Raw genomic sequence first — 23,968 nt, forward strand, 5'->3', positions numbered from 1 at the left:
AAATAAAGGAAGATATTGCAAGATCAACAAAAATACATAAATGCATATATGATGTCTTATAAACACACACACAATGGACGTCTAGAGTCTGTCCTCAAACTTTTTCCCTTGTAATCTTTTCAACATTCAGAAAAGATATGTAAAAATGAAAAAGAGGTACTGTAACATGATTAAAAAGCAATTCCTAACACTTAAAAGACCGCAAAAAAAATTAAGAGAAATTATTTTAAATACATATTCCTCAGCATATCTTTTGACCCGAAAGCCCCCCACTGATGATTTTCTTATGTGCCTATGTATTTGTTTAGTTTAGTATTAACCAGTTGACTAAACATTGACAAAGAGGAGTTGGCATGCATATGCAGTAGGTATGTAATTAAGAGGATGTAATTAAGGATCGTTGCTGGATGCACTTACATTAGAGATGTAATTATGAAGAAAGAAGAGTCAGTGCGGTAGCCAAGGCATGAATGCCAAAGTGAACTTGGAAACCCAGAAACTAAAATGAGTTCCTTTGCAGGGGTCGTGTCCACAGTCATCCTGGCCCGGTGCTGTAAGGGCAATGATAACAGTGGAATAAGGAAGAGGCTGCAAGCCACCGTGTCCAGACCCACTGGCCTGCAGCAAATTATTCCCTCCTTTTTTGTTCTCATCCTACTCTGCCAAACGAAATCCATGGCATACCATTTTTATGTGCAGTTTTATTTTCTTATAAGTAGACACATTAACATGATGGGTTTAACCATAGTTCATCTTATTTATGAGCCTCTGGTTAAATGTTAATAGCCTGAAGTCAAGTATCAAACACAAGAATTTAGAGCTAAAGACCTTGCAAGCTGTACTTACTGACTACACAACAGGATCTCTATCCAGTCAGTCCTGTTTCTTCAGCTGTCTTAATATTATCAACAATGAACACTTAGCATGCTTATTAAATGCCTGGCATGGTTGTAAGTGCTTTAGATCTGTTAACTCATTTAATTCTCATGGTAATCACATAAGGCAGCTATTAATATTATCATTTCCATTTTAAATTTGAGAGAATGCTTAGGCACAGAGAGGTTAAGTAATTTGCCCAAGGCCACACAACTAATGATGGCAGAGCTGGATATGACTGCGGGTCCTGTGCTCTTAACCACCCTATCACCATCTGTGCCTTTCCACAATTTCTGGATAAACAATTTTATGATCATCTTTTATTGTTGGAAGTAGTCAACATTATTGAATTGGAAGAGTGCTGAGTTGTTCATGCTGTATAGATGATGATGGGGAGTTTTCTCCAACTCTATAAGCCTGTTTTAAGTGTTGAATGTACAGCTTGTACCATGCCACCTATCATTAGACATACTAATCTAATCTAATATCACCATGTAAATTCATCGTCATCCTGTCTGGAGTGTGAATAACTCACAGTCTCAGCCTTAGCAAGATAAACTGATTCTTAATAAAAGAAGACAAGATTAAGTTGGAAGACTAATTAAAAAGAAGGAAGCTGATCTCATGCCCAATAAATTTCTAGTTTTGTCTGTTTGGAAAACATCCAAAGGGTTAATCTATGTGGTTCACTGAAGAGAAATGAAAATTCGGGACCGGTGGGAAATGAGATAAGGTGAAAAGAAAGGAGACACAAAATACAAAATAGAAAAGACTTTACGGAAGTAACTCCTCTTCCCTCACATTTATACAGTCTTCATATATAGGAAAAGGTTAACTTCAGAGCCATCCTGTCCTGCATATCAGTTATCTTTATTATTAAGACACAACAACTTTATTTCATAATCATTTTCTTCCGGCCAACCAGCTGTGGTTACTCAAGGCAGATTAACTAGAACCTGATGGATTTCAGCCCCTGTTCAGCAGTGCCAGCCAAATACTATAATTACACAGGATGCAGGCTGAGATAATGTGGACCTTGTACTTAGAGATAGTCCTAGATAAGTTGAATTGTCAGTTTTGCAGGTTAGGCTTTTCAATTACTGGTGCTGTATCTGTGAAGAGGAAGAAAGAAAGAAAGAAAGAAAGAAAGAAAGAAAGAAAGAAAGAGGAGGGAGGGAGGAAGGAGAAAGAACAAACTCATCATTTTAGCTGTTCTGAAAGAAGGTATCTAATAGACTGACTTCAAGAGATAGGAATAGATTCACCATGGTAGATCTTAAAGAGCTGTATGGAGGATGTGCCTGTGCTGAAGTGAATGTAATTTCTGTCTTTTCTGAGCCTGTATATTCTGTGGGTATGGCGTGAGAGCCTCTCCATTCGGCAGTTTGCAGTACACTGCTGATATTATGAAATTTACATTAAATTGGAAAAACAGTCCTTGTCATACTTTATCCTTTTGGAGGAAATGGATTTCCTTAATAAGAGCACTGCTTTATTTCCCCTAAGAATTCAGATAGGGAACACATTCCTGAATGGCATTCTACCAAATAGAGAGACTGCAAGGGAATGGCTTATTATTCTAAAAATTTTAATGACCCAGAAGCAAAATATTTTTGGTCTTTATATTATAGACATAAATTCTTAAATTCGGACATCAAGTGCCAAGACCTCTGAGATATGACTGCTGGAAATCAACCAAAGATGAGGGATCCAGAGTGCACTTATTAATGGTTAATGGATAAATCCCTAAATCATTTGGTTATTATTAACTAGTTCAAAATGTCTCACTTCTAGGTCCTTGTAACCATATCAAACTATCCCAAAGTTCCTTGCTTTAATAAACATAAGTTAAATGGGAAAATATTTTATGTATTTTATTATTTTTTTGTTTATTTATTTTGAGAGAGATTGTGTGCACATGCAAGTGGGGGAGGGACAGAGAGAGAGGGAGAGAGAGAATTCCAAGCAAATTCCATGCTGTCAGGGCAGAGCTTGAGGCGAGGCTCCAACTCACGAACTGTGAGATCATGACCTGAGCCAAAATCAAGAGTTGGACCCTCAACTGACTGAGCCATTCAGGTGACTGTGTGTATTTTATATATATCAAATATATTTATTTTATGTATCAAAAGTTGTGCCATACTTTCATTTCAGTTTAATGCTTTACGAAGCTCTGTATAGGCAAATGTCTGTACCTTTGCCCATGGGCATTCTTTTTTCAGGGATATCTTTGTTCCTACCCACTTTCTCCTAGTAAGTGCCTATTAATCATCCAAAGCCTGCATCAGGACTCCACTTCATCCTGGGCATTTTCAATCACCATATCCCTTTTCCTTTTTTCCAGTAATTAATTTCTCCTTCACTTTTGGGTTCACAATATAATATTCCTCTGAATTATCTTGTGTATCACTTCTCCTCCTTCTCGTCCTCCTCCTACTCCTTCTCAGTTAATAGGCCATTTCTCCAGTTAGAGCTCTTCAATGACATAGAGGCTTATTTGTCTTTTTTTTAAAAATTCTTTTAACATTTATTTATTTTTGAGAGATGGAGAGAAAAAGAGAGAGAGAGAGAGCATGAGAGGGAGAGGGCAGAGAGAGAGGGAGACACAGAATCTGAAGCAGACTCCGGGCTATGAGGTGTGAGCACAGAGCCCAATGCTGGGCTCGAACTCACCAACCATTCATGACCTGAACCGACGTTGGATGCTTAACAGACTGAGCCATCCCGGCGCCCCTATTTGTCTTTGATCACTGACACAAAAGAACCAGGAGCATGGTTGGCATTTAACAAATGTTTGTTGAATGCATGGGTGCATGAGTAAACAGTAAAACAAGTCATTCTGAAGAAAGAGGTTAGTCTTCAGGATTGAGCAAGATTGTGTTTTCTGACATGTAAAGTCAATTGCAGCATAAAAGGCAACTGAAAAATGACATTCCTCTTGCGAGTATAATAAAACCATCCTATTCTTCATTCTTCTTCATGAAGAAGAGGAAAACTCCTCTAATCTTTCCTGAGGAATCTGTAAAAGAAGCATTTCTAGCTTCTTTTCACCTCCTCATTCACTGCCCTCCATTGATTATTGAAAATAGAGAAGAAACAAAGCCAAGTTGGCTCCATGTTTTCTGGGTCTTCCCAATATTTCTGCTGCTCTGCTTTCCACTCTCTGGCAGCCCAACAGGAAAAACCTGCACTTTTGTTGGGGGGGGGGGGGGAGAATATTTTTAATGCAGGGGTTATTTATTACACCTGCAGAAGAATGTGACTTATCATTTAACAAAGATTATCTTTACTGGTAACAAAGGTGCTTTTTGACCTTCCATTTATCTGACTCATATGTCCATCTTTTCTAAGTACCCTAAATCAGTTAAATATTTGTTGCTTTCCTCCCAAATAACTCCAGTACAATGTCTCTAGTTATGCATTCCCAGAATATTGTGGAATTATAATATTTCAGTGAACTCTTATTACCAATGCTGAACTTACTTTAAAATTAGCATTTGAAGCACAAAGTTAAAGCAGAGATATCAAGTAATCTTATTTCCTCCAGAGATTATTTCAAAATCATTCAAAACATATCTCTTTTTTCTCACAGAGTAACATCAGACTTGTGAAGGTCTAAACCCTCATCCAATACAAGTATTGAATATAACCCATCTTCTGTTTGATTAGGCCATATTGTTTCAGCCTGAATCCAGTAACAGGAAACTCAGTAACTCTTGGGACTTCCTGTTTGTTTGTTGGATAACTCCAAGAATAAGTGAATACATTATTTTATTAAACAAAAATTTGCTTCTTTGGAAATTATATTTGTTTTACTCTCTGGTGGAATAACAGAAAATCCATAAATATTTTTTCCATGACAAATCTTTAGATTTTTAATGTATTCCCTTGAAATCAAAGACCATATGTCTTTTATCCATATACTCCTTTTAATGCCTAATACGAATAAAACAAACATCTTTTGAGCACCAGGCACTGTGCCTGGTGTTGGTCAAAAAAAAAAAAAAAAAAAAAAAGAATAGGACATGGTTCCTTTCCCTTGAAAGGCAAACATGTACATGTAAAGAAATTCTTACAAGCCATTGTGTAATTTGCTGTAATGAAAACATACACAAAATGCAGAGGATTTCAAGAAAGAGGATATCAAATACTGCACAGGACAAGGCCTCAGGAGAAGGGATATTTGTGTGAATCTTAAAAGATAACTTTTCCAAGCAGGAAAAGAAGGGAGGAATCTTCCAGTTAGCGAAATCAGCATGAACAAAGCCACAGAGGTAAGAAAGTTCAAAGCACATGGAGTGAATGTAAGTGTTTGAAGAGGCTGAAGCTTGGGTGAATGTGTGGAAAGCAGCAGACGAGCTCAAAAGTGAAGGTGTGCAGAGTATGATGGCTTCTCATACCTGCTAAAGACATGGATGTTGATCTTATAGGTGAAGGAATGCCATTTTGCATAGAAAAGTGGCTATATTAAATATTTTAGTAGAATCACATAAGCTGTTGTAAAATGCAAATGGGATGAAATTAAAAGCAATAAATCTATTTAGATGGTTTCTTCTTGTTTCTCTTTTGATATTTGCAGTGGTCCAGCTGACCGCTCAGTAAGAATTAGTGGAAATGGAGATTAAGAGAAAATTGTAAATATAAAGAATAATATATAAATATATAAATATAAATATAAAAAATATTATATATAAATATATATAATATAAAATATTATATATATTATAATAAATATAAAAAATATAAATATAAGAATAAAAAGATTTTTAGATTAATTTAGCCTGTAGAATAAATAAGATTTTTTGGCCGGATGAAGATGAGGTGAGAGAGGGGAGATATTTAGGAAATAAGTACCTTGGGACAGATTTTTTCCTTTGTAGTATTCTAGTGAAAGAAAATCCAGAATACGACGTATATTATAGCAATGAATCATGGGAGTGTTCTGAGATTCATAATATTACAGAATTGGGATCCTTTAACAGTTGAATAGTACATGAGCCACGGGAATGTGTTGTGTAAGGAAATACCATGATCAAGATCCTAGGGAACATTAACACTTCAGGGACTGGCAGCAAAGTAGACTTAGAAGGATTGCTCAGAGAGGTGAGAGGTAAAACAAGAGGAAATAGTGCTACAGAAGCCAAGAGAGCAGAGAATTTTCTGGAGGTGGGAAGTATTCATCATTGTCAGAGGTTACAGAAAGGTCATGTTAAACAAGGGCTGATAAATCTCTGGTGTATTTCTTAATTAACTCATCATTGATGATCCTCACTCAAGACTGACTTGAGTGAGTTGAGATGTAAAAAAGCAGGGATGTTGTATTACAGATAGTGGTGTGGCTAGTATTATACAAATAGATATATAAATAATATGTAGGTATTCGAACTTTTTAGGGTCTTCTAGTTGTCTATCTAGTTTATTATTTTGCCTTGTCACCCTTTGAAACAAACATCTGGCTGAACAGATTTTATTTTATTGTTAATAATTTTTTAATGTTTATTCATTTTTTGACAGACAGAGCATGAGTGGGGGAGGAGCAGAAAGAGAGGGAGAGGCACAGAATCTGAAGCAGGCTCCAGGCTCTGAACTGAGAGCACAGAGCCCGACGCAGGGCTTGAACTCACAAACTGTGAGATCATGACCTGAGCCGAAGTCAGACACTTAACTGACTGAGCCACCCAGGCGCCCTGGCCAACAGATTTTAATAAGAGGCTTCATATCAAGATTGGAATATTTGAATCATATACCTACAGCAGGGTTTATTTTGTGGATCTGTTTTCAACATCTTTCATCACTTCTGTGGAACTAAGTGATAGTGGCCACTGTCCTGGTCATAATGGAGTTGGTGTGGCTTACCTTGCTCACTGAGCATGGAAAGTGTGAAGGCCATTATCAACTCCACTCTGTCATATGGTTTGCCAGAACTGGCCTCTCTTGTGAAAGGTCTCCAAAAGGTGAGCCACAGAAATGTCTACCTTTCCTGAATATAAAAGTTATAACGTAAAGTATGTTATTAGAAGTTCACAACTGCCTTTGAAATTCTTTGTGGAAAGATAGGGGTAGAACTTAAAGAAAAAAAAATTGTACTATCTAAGAAGTTTAAAACTCCAGTCTAATACATTAATGCAACTTTAAAAGCAAGAAATCAAAAAGAATAAAAAGATTAAGTAAGGAATATCTATTCTATGCTTTATAGAATTATTTGGAGGATTCTATTAATGGCTTGGAAAAGGTAATAGAAATTTCTTTCAATCAATTGTGTTTGAAATAAATATTTCAAACTGCTAAGTAATGCTCAACTTTCTATGTTTATTCTGTGCTTGGTTATTTGGGGGGGGGGGGTGTGGGGTGGTGAAGCCAAGTTAAAATTTTAAGAAATTAGGTTTTGTTAAAAGTACTCTAAGTTAGTTAGTTATTTTATCCTTGTTCAGATTGATATTCCAGAAAATGGGCACCATGTGAGATGTTTTGCTGGCTATTCTACAAATCAATAGCAGCGATCTTTAAGAGCTAAGAGAGATTGGCCAGAAATTATATTTAATTTCACAGCAACTTCAACTTGCACTTATTTTCAGCCCAATTTGGTAGGAACTGGCTAGAGCTATTTCAATGCAAATGATCCTTATTTTTCTTTTTTGACCCTATGATCTCTTCTTGAAAATAAATCTCTTCAACGACAGGCTCATTTAGAGTTGGTCTCAAATATTTTCCTCATTGCCTTGGTCTTCAATTGGAAACCTGCCTGAATGGCCCTGGGGGATAACAAGCTTCTAATAGCATTACAAGATCACTCCTTTTTGGAAATATATTCTGGTATCCATAGTTTTGATTTCCTATTAAGCAGTTGATTTTGCCATTAAGTTAGGTATCCGTTATGAGTAGTTACTATTTTATTTTGTAGAATATCGCCAACAGGGGCTTCAACAGGAGAAATGTTCAGTCATGAAAATGAAATCTGTAGGTAAGCTCTTAGGGTGAGCACCGTGGCACTGTGTGGTGTCCCAGACGAGGCTCCTTTGGTAGGTCTTGCTTCTCCACCACCTTCAGCATTGTACCTCACGTTTCCAGAGGGCTATTCTTGCTGCCTGCCGCCCTTGTCAGCTTTCCAGCCAGCAAGGAAAGGCTGAAGAAAGGCAGCCCTGCTCTCCTCCTTAAGGACGTTTTCAGGAAATTGCACACAAGTTTTCATTTACATTCTATTGGCTAAACACTTAACGACAAGCCCACAACCTAGCTGCAATGGAGTCTGGGTAATGTAGTCCGTATTCCAGGTGACCGCCACACTCTAAGGATTCTTTTTTATTTTTATCTTTTTAATTTAAAAAAAAATTTTTTTATTTGAAAGAGAGAGAGAGAGAGAGAGAGAGAGAGAGAGAGAGAGAGAATCTTAAGCAGGCTCAGCACGGAGCCTGACACAGGCTCAGTCCCACAACTCTGGGATCATGACCTGAGTGGAAATCAAGAGTGGGATGATTAACTGCCTGAGCCACCCAGGTGCCCCAAGAAGATTCTAAACTAAGGTAAAAAAAAAAGGGGGGGAGGATACTGGATCCTGTAGAACAACCAGTAGACTCTGCCACAGTTTTCTTCTTTCTGCTCAGTCTGTCCCACGATCCCCTCCATTAAACTCAGTTCATGATGCCCTTATTTCACTAAAGCTTTTTGGATAATAGCCCTCTCTTTTCTTCAGCTGTTAGAAAAATGACTTCCATGCTTTTATTTTTATATATTTATATTTCTGTTTTTCTCATGTACTAAATAGTATTCCTTAAGGATAAGGGTCTCATGTATCCCAAGCCCAGTGCACAGTTATGCACCCTGAAGGAATTCAGTAAAACTATGACTAGAGGTCAGAGGTACAGGAATCAGAGATAAAAATAAATATTAGATAGTACTATTCTTGCCAGATTAAGATTCTTTAGAAATATTATAAAATCTGTCATGTATTCCCGGAAAGCTGTTGTGCTCCACTGAGCGTCTCCTGTGTGACCTGCTGAAGAACTCGCTTCTGGTGGGTCACTGCAGTTTTCCACTGGTGGAGAGATCAGAACAGGTCCTGGAAGATGAAAGCCGAGGGACAGTGGAACTATCTATTCACCATTGCGATACTGTAATGACTAGATGGATAGTTCTTCATTCTCTAAGTGCACTGGGGACAGACGTGAGAAGGAAAATGAATGTAAATCGGTTGGTAAATCTGACTTGTACATTTAGTCAACTGATGAATGGAGGAATCATACATCTAAAGATAACAAAACAGCTAAATAAAAATCGCTTTTCTGGTCTTGCCACTTTACGGATAAGCTGTTAGTATTTGTGAAGAGCTCTAAACCCCTATACTTTAAAATGTTTCTTCCTACATATATTTTTAGCAACATTTATTGGCCAAGATTTCTGAAGTTAAGCTATGACTGTTTTATATAAATTAAAAGTCCATGTTTGTGGTCAACATTTTAATAATGACAATTAATTAGTGCTGCAAGATAAAATACAGGACACCTGGTCAAATTTGGAAGAGATAAACAATGAATTTTTTTAGTGCATGTGTATCCTATGCAATATTTGGGACCTGCTTATACCAAGTCAAAATTGTTTCTAAAATTCAAATTCAACTAGAGTTCCTGTATTTTTATTTGATAAATCTGGCAACTCTCCACTTAATGATCCATGTCTCTGTCTGCCCATATCACTTTGTCATATGGCGTTGCTGCTCCTCTCTCAAAAGCCTATTTCTTCACTGTGTTGAACTGGGTTGGCCTTGTGACTTGCTTTGATCAATAAAAGGTGGCAGAAGAAACACGGGACAAGTTGTAGAACTTAGGTCTAGGACATTGTGTGGCTCTTTCTGTGGGAATAAGCAACTGTCCTAGGACCATTTATTGAAACTTTTCATACTCAATTTTTATTATTTCTCTGTCAAACATCATTTTTTTTTTATAAATGCCTTGGTCTGTTTCTGGGTTTGGGGCAGAGTTCCATTATTTTAGCAATACTATATTGTCTTAAATGGTATATATTTGTTATAAGATTTAATATCTAATAGGTTTAATACTTCCCTGAGTCCCACGTAAGAAGGATTCTGCCCCATGTCCCACACTTTAGAGGACCCGCAACTCAAACCCAAGGGCAATTTATTTTGTTTTCATCTTGATATTCATAAATTTGGTGTGTGTGTGTGTGTGTGTGTGTGTGTGTGTGTGTATGTATGTGAGAGAGAGGTAGACTGGTCAATTAAGCAAATGAGAATTTTGAGAGGGATTTGTGAGCCAAAACAAGCCTCCAAGATACGGAAGGGACTGAAATCTATGTGTATCTGTGTGGAAAAGAGAAAATCTGCTTTGCTTTGAAAACCACAGAAAACGTGTCTCTTTTTGGTTAAAGTTGACCTGCTCCAAATCACTCAAAGCAGTGCCCAACCAAACAGCATTCCCCAATTAACTGTACTTATTCCTTCTCTTTTGCTTGGGAAGTAGTTTTCAGAGGCACTAGAACTGCCTGGAAAGGGTCAGGTGGGACTTGAAAAGGGAACCTGGCACCTTGGGAGACAGAGTAAAGACTCTATGATCAGGTCCCAAGTTTGACCTCTGGAACCTTGTTCTCAGATGTACTCAGGATTTATTTCAATCAGGTATGGTAAGACACAGAGATGTGAAATGATAGTTATGAAAGAAAATTGTATACTCACAGATCCCTAGAAACAGGAGGCATGTGGGATGCCACATGGGGAAAGTCAGTCAAGAGGCAGAGGAGCAAGGGGAAAGCACGGGCAAAAGTCTTAATAGTTGTTTTCATGTAAAGAAATGGGCAAGGCAGGGTACACAAGCTAAACAGATTTGGGCGTGGCTTTTTGGAATAATTTCATCAGGCTCTGGGGTGTAGGGATTGCCCCTAGTTGCCTGGAACTTGGCCCAGAGGTGATATTAGGGCAGAGGCAATGTAGTTCAACCTGTAAGAGGCTGATAAAGAAGGTGTAGTTGGGTGTGAACTCGGCATTGGTCTGCTTGCACATAAAAGCCACAACTCAGGGGAGTCACTTGCTATCTCTAGGAATGAGGTAACCCTGGGAGACGCAGTCTTGTCAGGATCAGCAAGGACCCAAATGTCAAAGCATCATAAATCTGCATACGATTTTTTCCTGTCAACACAACCTGACTCTTACAGATGAAAGGTATATCTTTCACAATTTTTGTACTTAAAATGAACTTCAAAAGATTAAACTGAACAAATACTTGGTCTTGTCTTAGCTGCATTTTGCGCTTTCCATGAACCATGTCTCAACCTGAGTGGGTGAAAAGCTTTAAGAATAATGATTAATGGGGAGCCTGGGTGGCTCAGTCGGTTAAGAGTCCAGCTTTGGCTCAGGTCACAATCTCACGGTTTGTGAGTTCGAGCCCCACGTCAGGCTCTGTGATGACAGCTCAGAGCTTGGAGCCTGCTTCAGATTCTGTGTCTCCTTGTCTCTCTGTCCCTCCTATGCTCATGCTCTGTCTCTCTCTGTCTCTCAATAATAAATAAACATTAAAAAAAATAATGATGAATAAAAAATACAATGGTTAATTAAAAAAACATCATTCCATAATAACTTTAAACCATTATTACAATAGCAGCTAATGACAAATTATTCATTGCTTATTTATCCCTTTATTTGTTGCTACTAAAGTGCAAGTTAATATACATGAAGATAGGATCCATGCAAAAAACTCACCTGAAAATTGAATGTGATTCTGACTGCATGTTTAATATAGTACAGATAATTTTGCATTTGGCATGTTTACAATCCCATATGACTGCCGGGAACTTATCGTTGGGAAATATTCCTGTAGGTAAGATAAACTCAACAGAAAATATTAAGGCCTATTATTAGATTCAGTTTTTAGGACAAACTCCTACTGCAGGAGTCTGCAAACTACACCTATTGAGCCAAATCTGTCATGTCATCTCTATTTGTAAATAAAGTCTTATTGGAACATTGTCATGCCCATTAATTTGTATATTGTGTATCTCCATTTTCGTACTCCATCAGCAGAATTGAGTAGTTAAGGGAGAGACCTATGGCCTACAAAACCTAACATACTCTAACCCCTTATAGAAAAGTCTGATGACTGCTGCCCTTGAGGATGGACTGAGCTCAAAGAGAATATATTTGCATGAAAAAGAACAAAAATTTATTGTAATAGTAGGATGGCAATTTTCTGAACTAATACAGTAGTGATAGAACAATCAGATGATGTGGAATATCCAGAATTTGATGACCAATTGGATAGATGATGAAGTCAAGGAAAGAACCCCAAATGAGTCTGATGTTACTACTCTGAGTGACAGAGTGGAACTTGATGCCATTAACTGAAATAGGAAGCATATGATAAGCAGGAAGCAAATGAATGTGCATGCATGTGTGGGTGCATTATAAAATAAGGGGTGGTAAGGATACAATAAAAAAAATGAAGATTGAGGGCAGTTTGGGTTTGGAATAACTATAAAGTAAGAAGCACAGACATACTTTGGAGATAATGTGGGTTTGTTGTGGACTACTGCAATAAAGTAAACATTACAATAAAGTGAGTCAAATAACTTTTTTGGTTTCCTAGTGAATATGAAAGTTATATTTACACTATAGTCCATTTTAAGTGTGTAATGACATTATGTCTAAAAAATATGCATAACTTCAATAAAACATATTTTGTGACTAAAAAATGCTAACCATCATCTGAGCTTTCAGTGGATCATAATGCTTTTGCTGATGGAGGATCCTGCCTTGATGTTGACGGCTCTTGACTGATCAGGGGGGTGGTGGCTGAAAGCTGGGGTGTCTGTGGCAATTTCTTAAAAGAAAGCAACAGTGAAGTTTCCCACATTGCTTAGCTCTTCCCTTCTGGATTTATTTTTCCATACAATGTGATCCTGTTTAATAGCATTTTACCCACAATGGAACTGTTTTCAAATTTGAAGTCAGTCTTCTCAAACCCTGCTGCTGCTTTGTCAACTAAGTTCATGTAATAATCTAAATCCTTTTTTGTTATGTCAATAATTTTCACAGTATCTTCAGGAGGTGTAGACTCCATCACAGAAACCACTTTCTTTGCTCATCTCTAAGCAGCAAATCTCATCTGTTCAAGTTTTATCATGAGATTTCAGCAAGTCAGTCACATCTTCAGGCTCCATTTTGAATTCTAGTTCTCTTGCTGTTTCCACCACATCTGCAGTCACTTCCTCCACTGAGGTCTTGAACGCCTCAAAGTCACCCAGGAGGTCTGGAATCAGCTTCTTCTAAATTTCTGTAATGTTGACATTTTGACCTATTCCCATATATCATGAATGTTCTTAATGATATCTAGAATCCTGAGTCCTTTCCAGAAGTTTTTTCCTTTTCCTTTGCCCAGATTCATCAGAAGATTCACCATCTATGCCAGCTATTGCATTATGAAATTTAAGATTTTAAAGTGAAAATGACTCCTGATCCTGATTCTACTCCTGTAGAATGGATGTTGTGTTAGCAGGCATGAAAACAATATGAACCTTGTACATTTCCATCAGAGCTCTTGGGTGACCAGGTGCCTTGTCAATGAGCAGTGATATTTTGAAAGAAATTTTTTTTCCTGAGAAGTAGGTCTCAGCAGTAGGCTTAAAATATTCAGTAAAATGTATTGTAAACAGATGTGCTGTCATCCAGGCTTTGTTATTCCATTAATAGAACATAGGCAGAGTAGATTTACCATAATTCTTCAGGGCCCTAGGATTTTCAGAGAGAGAAATGAACACTTGCTTCAATTTTTAAAGTCCCAGCTGCGTTAGCCTCTAACAAAAGAGTTAGCCTGTCCTTTGAAGCTTTGAAGCCAGGCATTGACTTCTCTTTAGCTATGAAAGTTATAGATGCATCTTTCAATGGAAAGAAGGCTGTCTTGTCTGCATTGAAAATCTGTTTAGCATGGCCACTTTCATTAACCCTCTTAGCCAGATCTTCTGAATAACTCGTGGCAACTCCCATATCAGCATTTGCTGCTTCATCTTGCACTTTTATGTTGTAGAGATGGGCTCCTTCCTTAAACCTCATGAGCTAACTTCTAGCTTCAAACTTTTCTTGTGTATCTTCTTCACCTCTCTCAGCCTTCATAGAATTGAAGAGATTGGGGCCTTGCTCTGGATTAAGCTTTGCCTTAAGGGAGCATGATGGCTAATCTACCCAGACCACTAAAATTTCTCCATAGCAGCAGTGAGGCTGTATTTTGTTTTCTTATTATTCATATATTCCCTAGAATAGCACTTTTGATTTCCCTCAAGAACTTTTCCTTTGCCGTCACAACTTTGCTAACTGGCACAAGAGGCTTAGCTTTAGGCCTGCCATGCCCTCTTTGCTGAGGTTAATCATTTCTACCTTTTGATTTAAAGTGAGAGATGTACAACTCTTCCTTTTGCTTGACACTTAGAGGCCATTGTAGGCTTATTACCTGGCCTAATTTCAATATTGTTGTATCTCAGGGAATAGGGAGGCCCGAGGAGAGACACAAGATTGGGAAAAAGCTGGTTGGTGGAGCAGTCAGAACACATGTAATATTGTTGATTAAGTTTTCCATCTTATATGGGCAAGGTTTGTGGCATTGCAAAATAGTTACAATAGTCACATCAAAGATTACTGATCACAGATCACAGTAACAGATATAACAATAATGAAAAAGTTTGAGTATTGTGAGAATTACTAAAACGTGACACAGAAACACAAAGTGAGCAAATGGTTGGGAAAGTGGAGTCTACAGACTTATTCCAAACAGGGTTGCCACACACCTTCAATTTGTACAAAAAAAAAAAAAAAAAAAAAAAAAAAAAAAAAGAAAAGGAAAAAAAATGCAGTATCTGTGAAGAATGTTAAGGTGAAGCACAAATAAAACAAGGTATGCCCGCCGAGAGTCTTAGAAAGGAAGACGAATCTTGGAGGTCTAGAGTTCAGGGAAATTAGAATATAGATTTTCATTTTGAGAACACAGGAAAAGGCGAATCTGTCCAAGCAGGAGTGAGTAGAGAAGAGAGAAAGGAGTGGTAAAGGTAGAAGGCCTGGAAACGATACATTTACATTTTTTCCCTCTACATTGGGTACAGAACGAAGCAGTGAAGAAGCTCTCAGAGAGGGGACATGCTTCCCTGGGACTGGCTTGCCTTCCATTTCTTCTATAGCAAATCAAAACACTGTGTACTGCAACCTTACCTCAGTGCTTGGTTTTAGCAAGTGGCTGTTCAATCATTGTCAACAAATGAATGAAAGTTCAGTTTAAAACCCTTTTCCTTCGTAAATAATTAATACTCAGCCCCAGAAAGAATTTCCCTTTCTACTTACTTCCCTCTGGTTACGTCGTAGCCACCTTTCTAACATCATGAGGAAGGACAATTTTTAATTTTGTAATTCATACGATGCCTTGTGTAGTGCCATGTACATAACTGATGCTTAATAAAGGATGAATAAAATGCTAATCCAGATATTTTTTTCACCTCAATAGTTATCCCAGCACATCAATGCCTTAAAAATGGACGGTGGCTTTGAGCAAACAGCATGTCTTGTTGGACTCGGGAATGGTGCCACTTGGCAAGTTTGCAGTCATGGTGGATTTTGAAAATGAAAGCACAAGGGTCTTTTCTGAAAATGCCAGAACTGTTTATTTTTGTCTATCTTTCCTGTAGCTATTAATCATTGTCTTATTTTTGAAGATGTAACTTAGAAAAACATGTTTTATCTCAGTTATATATAGAACCATGTATTTAAAGTTCAAGTGATGGTCAAAAACTCTGCATAAATACAGTATAGATGAGCTCATAAGTGTATCATGTTACTGACTTCAGTTTTTCTTTTGTTATTTTATAGATTTGTTTTCTCTTAAAAATTAAAAAAAATGACAAGGGAAAAGCAATTCAAGTATTTCTTTTTAAAAAATTTATTTATTATTTATTTAGAGAGAGCAGGGAGGGGCAGGAGAGACAGAGAGAGAGAGAGAGAGAGAGTCTGAAGCAGGCTCCACACTGTCAGTACAAAGCCCGACTCAAGGCTCCATCTCATGAACCCTGAGATCATGACCGGAGCCGAGATCAAGAGTCGGTCACTTAACTGCTTGTGCCACTGTGGCGCCTCCAATTCAAGTAATTCTAATTGAAGCAGAAGCACTTCTTCCCAGTGACCTAAATTTCCAAAAAAAGGATCTGGAAAAAGAAGAGAAAATTAAACAGAGTGAGTAGAAGAAAGGATATACGAAATATAAAACAGAAATCAATTACATAGGAAAGAAATAAAAAAAAAAATAGAGTAATAAAGGAAACCAAAAGCTGGTTTTTGAAAATTTGTAAAAATCCAGCCAAGCTATTCAAAAAGGGATGGGATTAGACATGAAGACAAAGAGATACACACGGAGACAGACAACAGAGACAGACACAAAGACAGCGATGGACACAGAGAGAGAGATAGACTCAGAGACAGAGATATAAACACAGAGACAGAGACAGAAACAGAGACAGAGACAGAGACTGAGATAATAAGACCTGAAGTTCTGATCCTAGTTCTGCATCTCTAGAGCTTCCTGGCAAACTGCTCAGAGAGTTCTTACAGAATAGAAGCAAACCTGAACGCTAAGCCTTCCCTTTGTCAGAGTCCGCTCCTCAGCAACTGGCTGGCTGTTCAGAATCGCTCTGACTTGATTAGTTCAGCGGTCCCTCTCTCCTAATTGGAACATTGCCTGAACACGACTACTAATTCCTGTGTCCTTCTTCCCTTCAGCCTTGGAGTTTGCAGTTTTGCCTAGTTGGATTACTTGCCCTATTTATCGATCCACCTATGAATATAAAACAACCATCTTGTCCCTTTACTAGCAGTGGATTTGCTTGTGGTATCTAGACCTGTTTGTTTGTCTGTGAATGAAACAATTAGACTATATGTCATGGCTTTTCTTTCTGACAAACAATTCCTAATTTAGCAATATAAGACAGCAAACATTTTATTATGCTCGTGGATTCTGTGAGTGAGGAATTTGGAAAAGGGACAACACTGCAGGCTTGACTTTGCCCCATGATGTCTGGGACCTCAGCTGGGAAGACTGAAAGGCTGTAGCTGCCTGGAGGAATAGAGGCTGGAATCATTTATTGGGATTATCTATTGGAATCATCTCTTGTTTATTTGAATATCTACTCCCTGTACAAGGAGAACTTGAAACTGGGGCTGCCAACCAGAGAGACTACCCTTGGTCTCTCCAAGTGGTTTGGCTTTTTATTTATTTATTTATTTATTTATTTATTTTATTTATTTATTTATTTTTTTTGGTTTGGCTTTTTAATAACATGGCAGCCACAGTGGGCATTCTGGATCAAGACTCAAAGTGCAAGAGTTCCAGCTAACAAGGTACAAATGGGACAACCTTTTCTGACTGAGCCTCAGAAGTTATGCAGCTTATATCCTATGCCTCAGTATGAAGTCTATGTACATTCAAGGTGATTCATAGACCCCACCTTTTGGTCAAAATAAAGGTCATGCTGTAGATGAAGATGTGAGATAGGAGAAATATTTGGAAACCCCACTCTCCTATACTATATGAACAAAACTGGAAATAGAATTTTAGCATTTATTTTCCTCACTGTATTCTCATTTTCAACCCTATGGTGGCCTCCTTCATATTAGGTAAGAGGGCTAAGATTCAAGTGGAATGTCAACTTTTATAATTACATAGTTGTGGGGTGTGTGTGTGTGTGTGTGTGTGTTTATTTTCTATAACTTTCCAGGGATGAAGAAGGAAATGCATTATTATAATTTTAAAAATTTACTGCTGGATGCCCAGATGCTTGAGAAAGTAAGCTGAATATAGAAAGAGCATCACTAATCAAATCAACTCGTAAAATTTAAAGTTTGACAATCAAGGAATATTTTCTCCTCTTAATTGTAGAGTAAAAATCCTGACTCATATTTCAATGAAAACAGGAGTCATAATAAGCCACTGTAAGAAAAGTATTATGTATTTTTATTACTATGTTTCAGGATGTGAATTTCAGTTGTAAAATAATTAGGCATACTTAACCACTGTGTCCCCTCTTTTCTTCAGACACAACATGAGTAATGGGTCTGCAGTGGTGAAACAGATGTAGATTGATGTCTTTTCTAATGGAACTTTTAGTCTAGCTGGGTAGGAGATACCGGGAACAGGTAATGAGAGTTGTCGTATAAGTAAACATATTAACGAATATGCAAATTGTAATAAGCAAAGGGAAGAAGAAGGATTGGGTACCACAAGAGAGAATGAAAAGGAAAGCCCATTTGGATTCAATGAGTCAGGAAAGAAATAATTGAGAAACTGACATTTCGCTGGTACCTGAATGATGCTAACTAGCGTGGCAAATTTAGTTTTTAGGAAGTGGGAAGAACCTTTTCAGCAGATCTGAGTCAGATAAAACTTTGTTAGATTTTATTTTGTTTATTTCGGGAACTTTGAAAAAGGAAAACATCGATAAGTTCCAAGCAGAGAAGAGAGATGTTTGTACTTGCATTTATAAAAGACGTCTGACTGCTGCTATACAGAAAATAGATTGGAGCAGGGCAAGAATGGAATTGGTCCTGGATGATATATTTGTGAGGATGAGGAGAAAAATTCACTAAGAAAATAATTTTCAAAGAAGAAGAAATGAAGGACCTTCCCAAGTTTCCTAACTGCATAGAAATCGCTCAACCCAGAATCGCATCTGAAGGGTATAAGTGATAGTACGAGCCTAGACACAATACTACAATAGAATTCCCTATGCATTTCCTGAATTCTTACCTTCTGTCTTTGCACATACTGTTAATTATAACTCCCAGAGAAAGCCTTCCTCTCTCTAATTATCTGTTGAAATCTTAACCATCTTTCATGTTTTGATTTCAATGTTCCCTCCTCCAGGAAAGGCTGATGCCTCTAACCAGATATTTCCTCTTTCCTGACTCCAACTCTCTTGCACTTAGTTAAAAAAAAAATTATTAAAGTATAGTTGACATTCAATGTTATATTAGTTTCAGATGTACAACATAGTGATTTGACGTTACTCAGGACTCACCACAATAAGTGTAGTCACTGTCTATGTTTCTTAGGTCATTTTTCTACTGACCGTAGACATAAATTTACTTTCGTAGTCCACTGGGCTTGAATCACTGTTACAGACTCAGGGCTTAGCTGTAGTGTCTGAAGGAGAGGTGATATTCAGTAAATACTGAATGAAATCGATTAATTTATAACTGAAATTTACATCCTGAAGCATTATCACAAAGTGTTATCACATTATAATATCACATTATGATTTTCTGCTGTTTTTAGAAGTGGATTATTACGACTTTTTTTTCATAAGCCATCTACAATCAATTCCCCAACATGTATCTTCAACAGTGTCTCTATATTATACAAATTGAGTTTAAATTTAAATATGACTCATATTTGATTTTAAAAACGATTAGCTAGGATTTATTCATTTACTTGGAGTGGTATGCACTCCTTTCTTGCTGCCATTCTAGACGAAAATTTGTACCAATAAAAACTACATTAAAAATGGCACGTAGTTTTGTGCAGTGGTGGTATGGTAGCCAATGACGTTTATGTGAAGCAGATTAATACTAATTGAAAAATGACAAAAACTCACAACACAAAAGTAAGGTCAATCTTATATATTATTTTTCATCCCTAGACATCACCTAGCTGAGTAAATTGGTTAAATTGGTGATGAATTTATCTATCAATTTCTTAATGCCTTTCAGTCTATTTTTACTATCCGACTCTCCAGTTCAACTGAATCATTAGAAGGATTACTTGCAAGCCTAGAGTTCTGCAGTATTATGTAATATTACTTGATGTTTAGGATTAAATCAATACGTGTGTAAGAGATTAAAAAATAAAGAATGAGAAATCAAGTAGTACTTGTACAATAGAAACAACACAAAATATTTTGTATTGAAGATAAAATAGGATGATTAATTTAGGAAGATGTAAAATTCATGTACTGCAAGCACCTCATATGGTCCATGAGGAGCTTTGACTAAGTGACACATCCATACAGGACCTGATTGATGTCTTTTTTCAAGGCTTATTCACTACATATAACCCAAGCATCACAAAGCCGCTCATAGTACTGCCTTGAAATCTACTAAATGTAACTTATAGTATATTTCCAGTATTTACTTTTGCCTGCAAGATTATTAAATTTAAAAAAGAAAAGAGGGGCGCCTGGATGGCGCAGTCGGTTAGGCGTCCGACTTCAGCGAGGTCACGATCTCGCGGTCCGTGAGTTCGAGCCCCGTGTCAGGCTCTGGGCTGATGGCTCAGAGCCTGGAGCCTGTTTCCGATTCTGTGTCTCCCTCTCTCTCTGCCCCTCCCCCGTTCATGCTATGTCTCTCTCTGTCCCAAAAATAAATAAAAAACGTTGAAAAAAAATTAAAAAGAAAAGAGATAACACTCATATTTCTTCATTAATAAGTAAGCAAATAAATAGCAGGCTTAATTGGATCTCTTTAGAATTTCTTCCTTTTGCATTACTACTATTTGTAATAAATAGATACCCAGCTTAGAATTTCTTACTATGGCAGTTTTCATAGCTCAACTCAGTGATTTTATAATGGCTTAAACATAGCAGTGTTCAGTGTGGTATAAAAAACCCAGCTATTTATTGGAATGAGGGTTGAAAAAAAGCGATGTAATAAGTCACATGATTCAAATGTCTTCCTGGTTCTCTCACTCCCAACTATGTAAGCTTGAACTATTCTTTTTTTTTTTTTTTTTTTTTTTTTATAACAAAGAAAGAACACAACATAAAAAAGAGCTGCTTTCTTCTTTTGTCAGTAATCATATTGCTGGATCAGCTAATCTTATTGTTTTGTTCCCTCCTCTCTTTCTGTAGATTGCTTCCAAGTGTAAGAAATGACACTACCAACATTCCACTTGGTCACTAGCAATGCCTCAAGACTTGTTGGTGAACCTACGTGGTGATTTGCTTTAAAATTATGGCCATTATTGTTTTATTTTTATCTAGGCTGATTGTGGATTAGTGTACTTGGAGGAAGGATTAAGTACTTTACCTTCTGGCATCAGAAGTATGTAAAGAGCACTCCTGGATAATATCAGGTAATAGATAATTAGTTTGGCACCTGACCAGAGTGAGGTCCGGGCTTGAGTATTTTATTACTTACTAACACAAGTGAGCATTCAGCTTTTGGGTCAACTCAGATACCTGGAAAACAGCTACTCTGGCACGTTTACAACCTGGTGAACAAATTTATGCAATTTTACGTCCCTCTGCTGATTTACCTGGAAAGACCATTATGTAAGATAATGAATTTAACAGAGGAAAATCAGTAAATGCTTTTGCACACTGTCACTTTATATCATAAGGGAATATTTGGCATTTTCTCATTTAAACATGTCCATCCTCATGTGAGCTACATATTACAGATACGTGGCCCTTCTTTGAATTGAAAATTTTCCTTGGCTAATTTTCCCTTGAATATTGTATATGTTAAACCAGAGTGTTTTTAACCTGAGTCAAGTGCATGCATTAGTGAGACATCTTCAAATATTCAGGCTAAAATGGCAATACAAAACCAGAAATTATTTCTTTTTTCCTGTATTTGTACTTTAAAAGATAGGTGAAGCTCTGGCTAGTGTATTCCATGAGGTGGGATTAGGACTGGGGTAAGAGTAGCGCTTGGGGTTGGAGTGAATAAGGAAATTAGCAAAGAAAGGGTATTTTCTTCTGTTAGTATCTTGTACTTCTTGAGGGATGATGACCCAGGTTATTCATTTAGGTGTTCTAAGATTCACCAGTAAATCTAAGCTAATAAAATAAATGCTCTATGAAAGGGGGATGATTGGAACAAACTGAAGGAAGGACAACGAAATAGACTAAGAATAAAGTGAAATAAAATTTTATTATTTTCTATTATTCCAGAAAAAAATAACACAACCAATACATCAATAGCGATTGCAAACCAGCAAACACAAGAAGACAAGTCAGAGTAGGAACACAGAAGAAATTGGAAACAGACACTTGAAGATTCTTTTGAAAAGATAGTGAAGAATAGAGTGAAGACAAGGGAAGGAATAAAATAAAAAGCGGAAATTTTAAGATAAGCTCAAGTTACTTTATTAAAGAGTGGTTTTGTTGTAACAACTATTAGTGGGACTGATAATGCTGTGAATTTCTAGCTATCTTGTCAATATACAAAAAGTAAAATGAGCTTATAATCACTTAGGTATCTTTTGTATTAAAATAATCTTTGACTGTCAATCTTGATTTTTATAGTTTTTAAACCATTATAAAGATGAGAGCATTAAGAGTGAGGCATCAAGGAATCGAACAGTTAGATTTGAGCCTTGGCTTTACCACTTACCATCTTAAGACATCTAACTTCCTTTTTAAAAAAATTTTTTTTTAAACGTTTATTTATTTTTGAGACAGAGAGAGACAGAGCATGAACGGGGAAGGGCCAGAGAGAGAGGGAGACACAGAATCTGAAACAGGCTCCAGGCTCTGAGCTGTCAGCCCAGAGCCCGACGCGGGGCTCGAACTCACGGACAGTGAGATCGTGACCTGAGCCGAAGTCGGACGCTTAACCGACTGAGCCACCCAGGCGCCCCAAGACATTTAACTTCCTATGCTTTAGTTTTCTTATCTGAAAAAGGGGTATAAGAAGATCATTCATTTGTCAGAATTACTGTGTGCTTTAAATGAGTTAATACATGTTAAACCCTTGGAAAATAGTGCTTACAGCATAGTAAGTATTATTTAAGTCTTATTATTTTTGGATGAATTCTTATAATAGTGTATATTATTGCCCCTATCTCCAGAATCAAATTATTTTTCTTCATAAGGAATCTCAATAAATGTTCAAGTTGTAAGATATCTCATTGATCTTTTGTCATGTTTATATTTTGAATTGAGGGGCAGGTGGTTTTTTAAAAGGCATTTAAATTATCAAGATGATGAGGCTATCATTTTGAGGAGCTCTGTTGTGGATAACTAGAAACAAAAGGAGATGGTTTGGGACTGTCAGCACAAAATCTTCATCTGTTCATTCTCTGAATTCAATTTTCTTTACTCTAAATCTCTTTGCCCAAGAGTGGTCAGGGAAAACGCTGGGAATGAGTTTGATTAGAAATTGAAATAAATCTGCTGAAAACCTAAAATTCGTGTTGGTTTATCGCATTCTTTCTATAATCTAATGTGCCTCGAGGAGTGATACTGGATGATTAGAATTGCTGGTTTATGAAAGCAGCTGGTGTGGGTTTAACAGTTTAAAACTGCACAGAGAGCAGAAACCAACATCACACATGTTTTAGCTTAATCACATATGAGTTAGCTTAATCTCTTGATATGAGCTGAACTTATTTGGAAAGAGTTAATCAGAAGTCACAATGCATTCATGTGTGCAGCAGTGACTGGCCATAGCATTAACTGACAAAGAGAAGTACATTATTGAGAAAGAATGTTATATGCAGGTTTTGTTTCTGGAATTCTCTATGTGATTAGCAACAAAAAAGTTTTGCTTTTTTTTCCCCCACAACAATAATAAAAAAGGCATGACTGTTAATACTTCTATCTCTGCTACCATTACTTCCACCAGCCAACACTACAACAATAGTAGCCTTGGTTGGTTAAGTGACTGATGGCAGACTCATGGTAAAAGCATTTGACATATAATTTCACCTGATCCTTAAAAGAACTTTCTAAATAGTCACTAACAACCCTATTTTGGGGTGATAAAATTAGGGATCGGAGTTGTTAAATTATTAACCCAAAGTCATCCAAATCATGGGTAATAGAGTTGAGATTTGAATCCAGTCTTACATGACAACCAAACCCCTTGCACTTTCTATGATACCAATGATTTCCATAACTTTGTATTTCACAAGTCTTGAGAACTTCAAAGTAATTTGAAGTCCTTCATAGAACTAAGGGTATTTTTTAAAATCATCAATCATAACCTCAGAATACACTGAATGTATTTAGTTGTTACCGATATGTTGCTCCAACTGAATATACTTAGCCTTGTGATAACTCAGTACATTCATTGTCCACATTTCTTATTTGTATGCATAGTGATGAGAAGTCTTTTCCGAAT

This window comes from Panthera onca, chromosome B1, assembly GCF_046562875.1.
Source record: "Panthera onca isolate mPanOnc1 chromosome B1, mPanOnc1 haplotype 2, whole genome shotgun sequence".
In the NCBI taxonomy this organism is placed as follows: domain Eukaryota; kingdom Metazoa; phylum Chordata; class Mammalia; order Carnivora; family Felidae; genus Panthera; species Panthera onca.